This window comes from Arachis hypogaea, chromosome 4 (assembly GCF_003086295.3).
Source record: "Arachis hypogaea cultivar Tifrunner chromosome 4, arahy.Tifrunner.gnm2.J5K5, whole genome shotgun sequence".
Classification (NCBI taxonomy): Eukaryota; Viridiplantae; Streptophyta; class Magnoliopsida; order Fabales; family Fabaceae; genus Arachis; species Arachis hypogaea.
The window spans coordinates 119,456,172-119,465,706 of record NC_092039.1 but is presented as its reverse complement, the minus strand read 5'-3'; the positions used below and the strand labels follow the sequence as shown (position 1 = coordinate 119,465,706).

The window sequence follows — 9,535 nt, the reverse complement described above, 5'->3', positions numbered from 1 at the left end:
AAAAAACCTTTCAGTAAAGAATGAATAAATCAAGAACAAAGAACTCAACCAATACTAATTATATACATAGTTTATTCCAAAAAATAAGAGAAAGAACAGTTCCACAATAATTAAAAAAATTTGTTAAGAGATATCATTAAATCTCCGATGCACCAACTATCTTCTCAGTGGTTACTTATACATACTATAATATTAAAACTCATAATTAAACATAATAATCATATTTAATTTCCATTATTTACACGGTAGCTTAAAGGTATTGATCTATTGTAATATTATTAGCCTATTTAAAAAAACCGAGAAAACCAAGAACATCCCTCCAAAAAAAAAATTTGATAAATAGTAAAATAACTCACCAACACTGTCCCACAAACAAAAACTCATGTGATCACATTGCAATCTTACTTGTGATATGCAACATTATATCATATGGGGATTTATAGTAACAGCTACAACATACATATCGAGCTTCCTAATGGCAATGCCAGTTCCATGAACTCCAAGACCTCCAAGTCCCAGAAATCTGCTCCCATCAGTAACAACAATCATAAAAACCTGAAAAGAACATAAAAAGAGATGTCTGAATTTCATAATCAAATGGTTTTGTTTGTTATCCCGGGACATTGGTCAATATTTAAGAAAACTGAAATGTTCCAATGAAAGAAGAAAATTGAGCACTACGTATTCAGCGTAACATGATAAGCAAGGGACAGAAATTTTATCGTACAATTTAAAAAATCCTAAAACAGGTGTACCATCATTAATCTATCTCACTTCTTAACGTATCACAGCACATAGCAGAAACCAAAGAAAACAGACCAAATAATTTCAACCAACAATCCCCTGATTTCTATGAAACATGCTAACATTTGGACATTTGGTTCTTTCATGAAGATTCCAAAGTTTAAAATTGATTATAATGAAAACAAAATTAAAGTTGCTTAATTGAAAGAACAAAGTATCAGCTGTTAAAGTATTTTTTTTTTGTCCAGACACTAGGCCTGCTTCTACGAAAAAAGTTATGTGTCGCAGAAAAGCCACTGTTAATTACAAACTGCACAAAGAATTTAATTTGTAGCAAATACTGCTGTTTGTTAAGCAATGGTCGAGTAGTACCATACTGGATTTGATAGATCATTATGTGCCTTCTATAATCACCAAGCATTTGTTTTGGGTAGCATACATAGAATATCCAGCAATTTCTGCATGAATCTTTCTAAAACGCAAAATGGAGAAAACCCCATCATAAAAAAGGGAAAAGAATATCACAACCACATGCACAAATCCAGGTACAAATCGATACATAAAATTTTCGCGATTCAACCAACGAAGCAAAAAATATCAGAAAAGCACGAACGTTTCACGGCAAATAGATTTAAATCCAATTTAACATGAGTTTCCAGATAAAATAAAACCCAAACTGTAAACCCTACATTTTAAATACCTATATACTAAAGTCATAAGTTTATATAAATTTAAAAAGACGAACTTTAATTCCAATAATATAATTAAAAAGAAAAAAAAAACTAAAAGAAAATTTCAATGAATTAATTCACGACTTATAAATTGTACAAATTTAACTTGCCATATTTATTAGATGAATCGACATAAAAAAACATCCGAACTATTTTAACTTATTTCAATTTAAGATATCAAATTTTATTTGATTAAGATTAAAAATTTGGATATTTGATTATGGTTTCTGAATTTAAATATAGATGACATAAAACTTTAAAACCGATTAACATAAAAAATCATGATAATTTACAGATTAATGTAATGGAAAATTGATTTCAATGGATAATGAAAACATTTTTATGAGCAATGATATTAAAAACTATATAGAATATAATGTAAATTTAAATATAGATGAAGAATTTAAAAATTTGGAGCATGTGCACAGAAATACTATGAAGAATTGTTCTTGGCAGACCCTACCCAAGATCCTAATGAACTACTAGGAGGCATAGGAAGAAAATATGAATTGGTCCCTTCTTAAACCGGTTATGGAAGAAGAGATCAAAGGAGCAGTTTTCTCTATAAACCCAGAAGCAGCTCCGGGGGACGATGGATTTACCGCAAAATTCTACCAATTTTACTGGCAAATCATCAAGTCTGATGTGATTCAAGCAGTGAAAAATTTCTTTGGGGGAGGTAAAATCCTCAAGGAATTTAATTATACACAAATTTGCTTAACTCCAAAGATACCTAATGCTAAATCAATGAATCAGGTGAAGCCAATTAGCCTTAGAACTGTCTTCTACAAAATTATTTCAAAAATTTTGGTTCATCGTCTCCAACCTTTCATAAATTTACTTATTAGTGAAAATCGAGTGCCTTTATTAAAGGAAGACTAATAAGTGATAATATCCTAGTTGCTCATGAATGCATGCACCACCTTAAAACTAAGGAGTGCGGAAGGGAGGAAATGACATTCAAAGTTGACATGAGTAAGGCTTACGATAGAGTGGAGTGGAATTTTGTATGGTACATTATGGAGAAATTGGGATTTTGTTCAAAGTGGATTCGGTGGATGAAGGAATGTGTTTCTTCAATCTCTTATTCTGTTATTGTGGATGGATCACCAACTGGTTTCTTTAAACCAAGTAGAGGACTCCGACAAGGAGATCCTCTTTCACCATACCTATTTCTTATTTGTGCAGAAGGCTTGTCCTATTCGCTCCACAAAGGATAACAGAATAATGTAGTGCAAGGACTCGGATTGAATAACAGATGCCCCTCCATTTCACACCTACTATTTGCAGACGACTCATTATTCTTTTGCAAGGCCACAAAGCTAAACTGTGACAATTTGCTGCGAATCCTAGAACAGTAAAGCAACATGAGTGGACAGAAAACATATTTGAGCAAATCTGCTGTCTTCTTCAGCAAGAACACCCCCCAACAAACTCGGACTGTTTTGGCTAATACATTAGGAGTCCCAAATATTAGCGCTCAGGACAAATATTTGGGGCTGCCATCTATATAGTCAACAGGTCTAAGAACGAAACCTTCTCTTTTATTAAAGATAAGGTAGGAAAGAAATTGGCGCATTGGAAAAGAACATTCTTATCTACTAGTGGAAGGGAGATACTTATAAAGGCAGTAGGATCAGCAATTCCAGTATATACTTTAAGCTGCTTCAAATTACCTGACTCACTACTGGAGGAATTACATAGGATGATGATACAATTTTGGTGGGGACAGAAAACTAATGAAAAGAGAATGCACTGGGCCAGCTGGGATATCATGAGCTGAGACAAGAATCATGGAGGATTAGGCTTCAAAGATCTCAAGGCTTTCAACTTGGCAATGCTAGGCAAATAGGGCTGGCAGCTTCTCACAAATACTCATGACTCATACATTCTTTTACATAATCTATAAAAATAGGTACTTCAGGTACTCATCATTCTTGGAAGCAAAATCAGGTAACAGACCATCATGGGCTTGTCAGAGCCTCTTAGAGGGTAGAAAACTACTAGAGAAAGGAGTAAAATGGAGCATAATAGCACAAAGTTCAGTTAAGATTAAGCAAGTCCCCTGGTTTGGAGACCAGGCTCCATTCAGAATCCCAAATGGTGAATGCAATGATGATAATATCACCTGGGTGCGACAACTCATTACAGAGAATGGAGACTGGAACCCCCAACTGCTCAGCCGCAACTTTAGTACTGAAATAGCTCAGCAAATCCAGCAAATTCCTATCATACAATGAAATGGACACTTCACACTTCTGGTGCTTACTCAGTCAACTCTGGATACAATGTGGCATACCAATTTTTTCGTTCCCCTGTGGATAACCTCCATGAATGCCTTCAAGAAAAGACCCTGTAGCAGAGTATTTGGAAAGTTCAGTGTCAACCAAAGATCAAAAGATTTGTTTGGAAGCTAATACATGATGGGTTACCAGTAATGCATAATTTGAATAGAAGAATACCTCACATGTCCGATCTGTCAGCCCTCCAGAAACCGCTCCGCACTACAGTATTCTGCTTCGCAGTGATGAACGCATGGAATAGCTCCGATTTAGCGAGCATAATACCTAGAGATCCAACAATGGCAACATGGAATTGGTGGAAACAAGCTGTGGGTATGTTGAAGAACCAACCGAATTTTAAAGAAAAATGTTCAAAAATGGCTTACCTACTGGGGCAATCATGGCTAGCTAAGAATGGCTTTATTTTTGAGAAAAGGAGAATATGCACTGACGAAATTCTGTCTCAAGCTTCTCAAGCAGCAGAGGAATTCAGAAGGCTTCAGAGAGCTCGTCTCAATGGAGCAGGTTGAAGAAGAACTGTGAGCTATTTCTCTTTCCACTCAACAACAGCCTGCTTTTTCCTTTTTTGCTTCTCATTTCTTCTTGCTTCTATTTTCCTTACTTCAAGCTTCTGAAAGCTTCTTCTTAGTTTACTACTCATTTTTTGTCTTTTGGAAAATCCCAACACAGATGTATTGATTTATATTTGTTTTCTTTTTTAATGCAATAAAATACCATGTCTTTGATTTAAAAAAAAAAGAATTTAAAAACAACTATATATTTTGCTTAGAAAATTATATATTTTATTATATAAACCCTGTCCCGTAAACCATATACTATAAACACTGACACCAAAAAATATACTGTAAACACTAAACCCTATGATGCACGGACACGGGACACGCCGATACGTGAATTTTTAAAATCTTATAAGACACGGGAACACGCATATATATAAAATATAAAGCATTTTTAGATAAATTGTAATGACATTTTGATATTTTATTGATATTAAAATATAAATTAATTTTTTTAATTATTTTTAATGTCTTATTTTAATTATATCAAATATTTAAAATATTTTTTATTTTAATAAATAATAATATATACTATATTTAAATTTATTTCAAGAATATATGTTAAGAATAAGACTGGACTCTCTTGGCACGTTATGGTATTTAGGTGTGTCCAAGCATGTCCGAAGAAGAATTTTTTATTTTTTATTAAGACATCGTTGGACACAGCAAAGTGTCCGTGCTTCATAGACTAAACCCTACATCCTAACCCCGTAAAAACAAACCCCCAAGCCCTCACCAATAAAAACCAACCCTAATCACAAGCTATAAACCCTACACACTAAACCTTGATTTAAAATCTAAATACTAACCCGTAGACCCTAAAACCTAAACAAAAAACCATAAACAATAAACCTTAAACCCTAAACCAAAAAACTCAAAAACCATAATCCCAAACCATGAAATCCTAAATGTAAATTCTAAATATAAAACTCGCAATTCAAAAACCACAAACCCATAAATAATAAACGATAAAACATAAATCCAAAACCCCTAAATCAAAAACCATATGACTAAATTCCTAAAATCCAAGACACTAAACCATAAAACCCAAAACTATAAAACCATAAATCCAGTTCTATAAAACCTAAACCATACACACAAACCCTAAATCTTAAATACCTAAATACTAAAGTAATAAGTTAATACAATTTAAAATAGATAAACTTTAATTCTAATTATATAATTAAAAGGAAAAAAAAACAAAAAGAAAATTATAATGAAATAATTCACCATTTATAAGTTATATATATTTTATTTGCCATATTTATTAAATGAATCAACATAAAAAAACGTCCGAATTATTATAATTTATTCAAATTTAAGCAATTGAATTTTATTTGATTAATATTTAAAAGTTGTATATGGTTTAGATTTTTATTCTATCTTTGAATATAGATGACATAAAAATTTAAAATCGATTAACATAAAAAATATGATAATTAAGCGATTAACGTAATGTAAAATTGATTTATATGGATAACAAAAACATTTTTATGAACACTGATATTAAAACATATATAGAATATAATTTATATTTAAATAAAGATGAAGAATTTAAAAATAACTATCCAATATGATATAATAATAACAAAAACTTTATATTATCAATGCTTAATTTAAGCTAATTTGCTTAGAAAATTATTGAAAGATAATTATATATTTTAATATATAAACTCTAGACCGTAAATTCTAAACTATAAACACTAAGTCCTAAACCCTAACTCGAGAAAAACGAAACTCCAAACCCTCACCAATAAAAACTAATTCTAATTCCAAAACTCTAAAACCTAAACAGTGAAATCTAAACACTTTAGTCCTGAACATTAAACATAAACCCTAACCCGTAGCTCCTAAAACCTAAACAAAAATACCTACACACTAAACCCTAAAACTTAAACTCTAAATCCCTACCCCTAAATCCTAAACATAAATCCTAAGCCCGAAAACGCAAAAACGCAAAAACCACAATCCTAAACCATAAAATCCTAAACCCTAACTATCAAAACCTCAAACCAAAAAACCATAAACCCATAAATAATAAACGATAAAACATACTTCTAAATCAAAAACCACATGACTAAAACCCAAAAACACTAAATCGTAAAATCTAAAACTCTGAACTCTAAACCATGAAACCCAAAACTATAAAACCATAAACCCAACCCCTAAACTCTAAAACCTAAATCTTAAATACCTAAATACTAAAGTAATATATAGAGTGTTTAGGTTTAATTTAAATTCGAATCTGATATGTTGCTAAATTTGCTTAGTAAATAAAAGTTAAGATAGAAGCAGTGATTAAGGATTATAAGCATATAAGTGTTTAAATTCAATACAATATAATTTACATGGCACAAATTTAAACTTCATTGAATGAACCTGTTTCTTTTGCACACGATGTGATGACATTTACAATTAATAGAAGCAAATTAATTTGTATAGATAAGTGAAGAACCAAAGCAATGCTAGTTAATAAAAGTAATTGAAAAAAACATAGATGTATTTATATATTAAAATATAATTTAACTATAGATCATACCAAAAATGAAGAATTCAACCAATACTAATTCTATACATAGTTTATTGGAAAAAAAAGGCGGAAGAACAGTTCCATCACAATGAAAAAATTTGTTAGGAGAAATGATTATATTTACGATGGTCCAACTCTTTTCTCAGTCAAACATTTCTATCTACTATACTATTATAGCATGACTTCTTCCTAAAAATCTCTCACCCACTAAAGGGAACAGAAAGAGAACAAAAAGAAGAGAAAGTAGCACAATGAATTGAAAAACAAAGAAACTAAGTTTATAACGTTGGCTATAACCTAGTAACTGTCGATGACTATTTTTGGTATACAATAGAGTAGTTATTTGCTGGAATATTAGGATTCAACAATATAGTCAAGAGATATGATTATTTTAGAAATGTATATCACCACCCACTCCCATAGACTTGCCTACTCTCCTTAACTCACCTACTCACTTTGCCTAAGCTTATTTATACTTTCTCAATTTTGTGAAGGGGAAAAAGATCTAAATCAAGTAAATTGCAATAAAGTTATAGCACAATAACATAGTGATAGACAACTAACAGGAGCAAACAATAAACTAATTAAGATCATTTATAACTAAACTACTTTATGAAATTGTACTTCATAGCTTTTAGGGTTTAGCTTTTAGTTAACAGCTCTGGCAAAACCTAAGATGCAATTTTAATCAATTGTTATTGATTAGATCAAATGTTATCCTCATCAATTATCAAGTAAAAGAACACTTGCCCACAGCAAAGACGACCAATTAAGAGAATTCATAACACAATAAAAATTGAAACTCTACAGGGAAAAACCCTAAACCCTAAATTTACGAAGTCACTTTTGTTGTTTTCTTCAATCATCCAAATTTAAAATAAATGGATACATTCTCTAAACCAAAGAAAATATTTAAAAAGCATAATTTCAACATAATAATCACATTTAATTTTCATTAGCTCCACGATAGCTTAAAGGACTTAATCTATTATAATCTTATTGGCCTATTTCAAAAAAAGAGAAAAACCAAGACCTCCTAAAACAAAACTTGATAAATAGTGAACTAACTCACCAGCAATGTCCAACAAACCTAAATTCATGGTGCTCTCATCCACAATAAGCATTTACCAAGGTCTTACAATAGATAATCCTACTTGTGATTATGATTATAATTTATAAATATAAAAGGCTCCTATAACATTATAGTCTCTGTTAGAATTGAAATTCAATGCGTAGTTATTTCCAATTTCCTTACACAAAATGCTATTACTATAAAGAAAGTAGCTAAAATTCCTTTCAAAAAAACCTCACTTTCATGAACTATGTTTTGAATTCCAAAATATTCTTCATCTTCTTGTTCTTTTTAAATCAAGAACCAAAAGTAGAAACAGTAACCATTATGTAGAAGAATACATACCGCAAGAACACCAAATAGTTTTATAAGAAACGAACCAGCTCTGGGAATTTCCCATTTGAAGCTAACTCTCTATCAGACTACCATGGCACAAAACCTCACAATAAATTTCCAAAAGAAAAAGAATGAAATGGGAATTGATACCTTCTCAGCAAGAAGCCTAATATCATAAACAATGCCATACAAAGCATCCATAGCGCAGGCAGATTCCCAATTTCAAAACTCCTATATCAACGCACTGAAACACATATCAATAAATTCGATGAGATAAAAATTTGAATAAAGAAATGAAGGAAAGAATAAGGAAGGGTTACTTCGCGACTTTTCCTAGGCGGGTGTAGGCTTCGAGCACATTGGATTGAGGGAAGCTATGGAGGCAGCAGAAGAGTCGAGGATTATAGAGTGCGTGACTCGCAGGATTTTGGATCTCTCTGAAACACAAAACAGAGAAAACCCATCGTAAAAAAGGGAAGGAATACCACAGCCACTTGCAACAATCCAGGCGCAAATTAAGACGAAAATTTTCGCATTTCAACCAAAGAAGCAAAAACAGATCGAAAAAACACGAAAGATTCACATCAAATAGACAAAATAAAATATTCACACAACTGCAAACACAGCATAACACAATACCCGATCCATTTTATACATGTATAATGAGTGAATTCCCCTTAGTGGACATGAAATGGAAGGTAGTATGTTACCTTTCTTGGCTTTACCACCGGACTTGGGGGAGCCATGGAAATGACATTGAAGCGTCTTCTATGTGGGGGAAAAGGAGTTGAAAGAGGGCTTTTGATTTTAGTGAACGGGAGGCGGGAACAGAACAGAAGAAGAAGAAGAGTGTGACGGGGAGGTGAAGACTGTTGAAGCCATTGGCAGAGTCGAAGATGGTAGAGAGTCACAATCACCTATCACCCAAAAGATGCCACCAGCGACACCCATACTACAGTTTTGTATTTGAGATTGAAAATTGTTAGACCATCTCCATAACTTTACATTAGTTTTTCATTGTAAACAGTAAATAAGGAACTCAAAGGATCTATCTTCTTTATTAGAATCGTATTGCGATTTCACTTAATTAATTAAAGTAACTAAAATGAATATAAATATAAAATTTTTTTTTTTACAATAATATTTTTAAATTTATAAATTTAAAAATAATTTATTATTAAAAAATATTAATATTAAAAAATTATATATAAAAATAATATACAATATATAATTTAAGATTATACTAATTTATAAAATTATTT

The 9,535-nt window shown here is 31.5% G+C and overlaps 1 long non-coding RNA gene across 4 annotated transcripts; it reads right to left on the bottom strand.

Annotated features, from left to right (window-relative positions):
• Positions 1-205: 205 nt before the first annotated feature.
• On the bottom strand, positions 206-9,278 carry LOC112797591 (uncharacterized). 4 transcript variants are annotated; one of them, XR_011881475.1, is made up of 9 exons: positions 8,984-9,278; positions 8,594-8,710; positions 8,424-8,517; positions 4,144-4,388; positions 3,938-4,042; positions 3,775-3,828; positions 3,604-3,701; positions 1,117-1,216; positions 206-555 (listed from the first exon to the last, which is right to left on the bottom strand). It is a non-coding gene; the product is annotated as an uncharacterized lncRNA (long non-coding RNA). The 4 variants fall into 4 exon arrangements; XR_011881476.1 differs by having other exon boundaries at positions 315-555; positions 1,122-1,216; XR_003818310.2 differs by lacking the exon at positions 1,117-1,216.
• Positions 9,279-9,535: the final 257 nt, after the last annotated feature.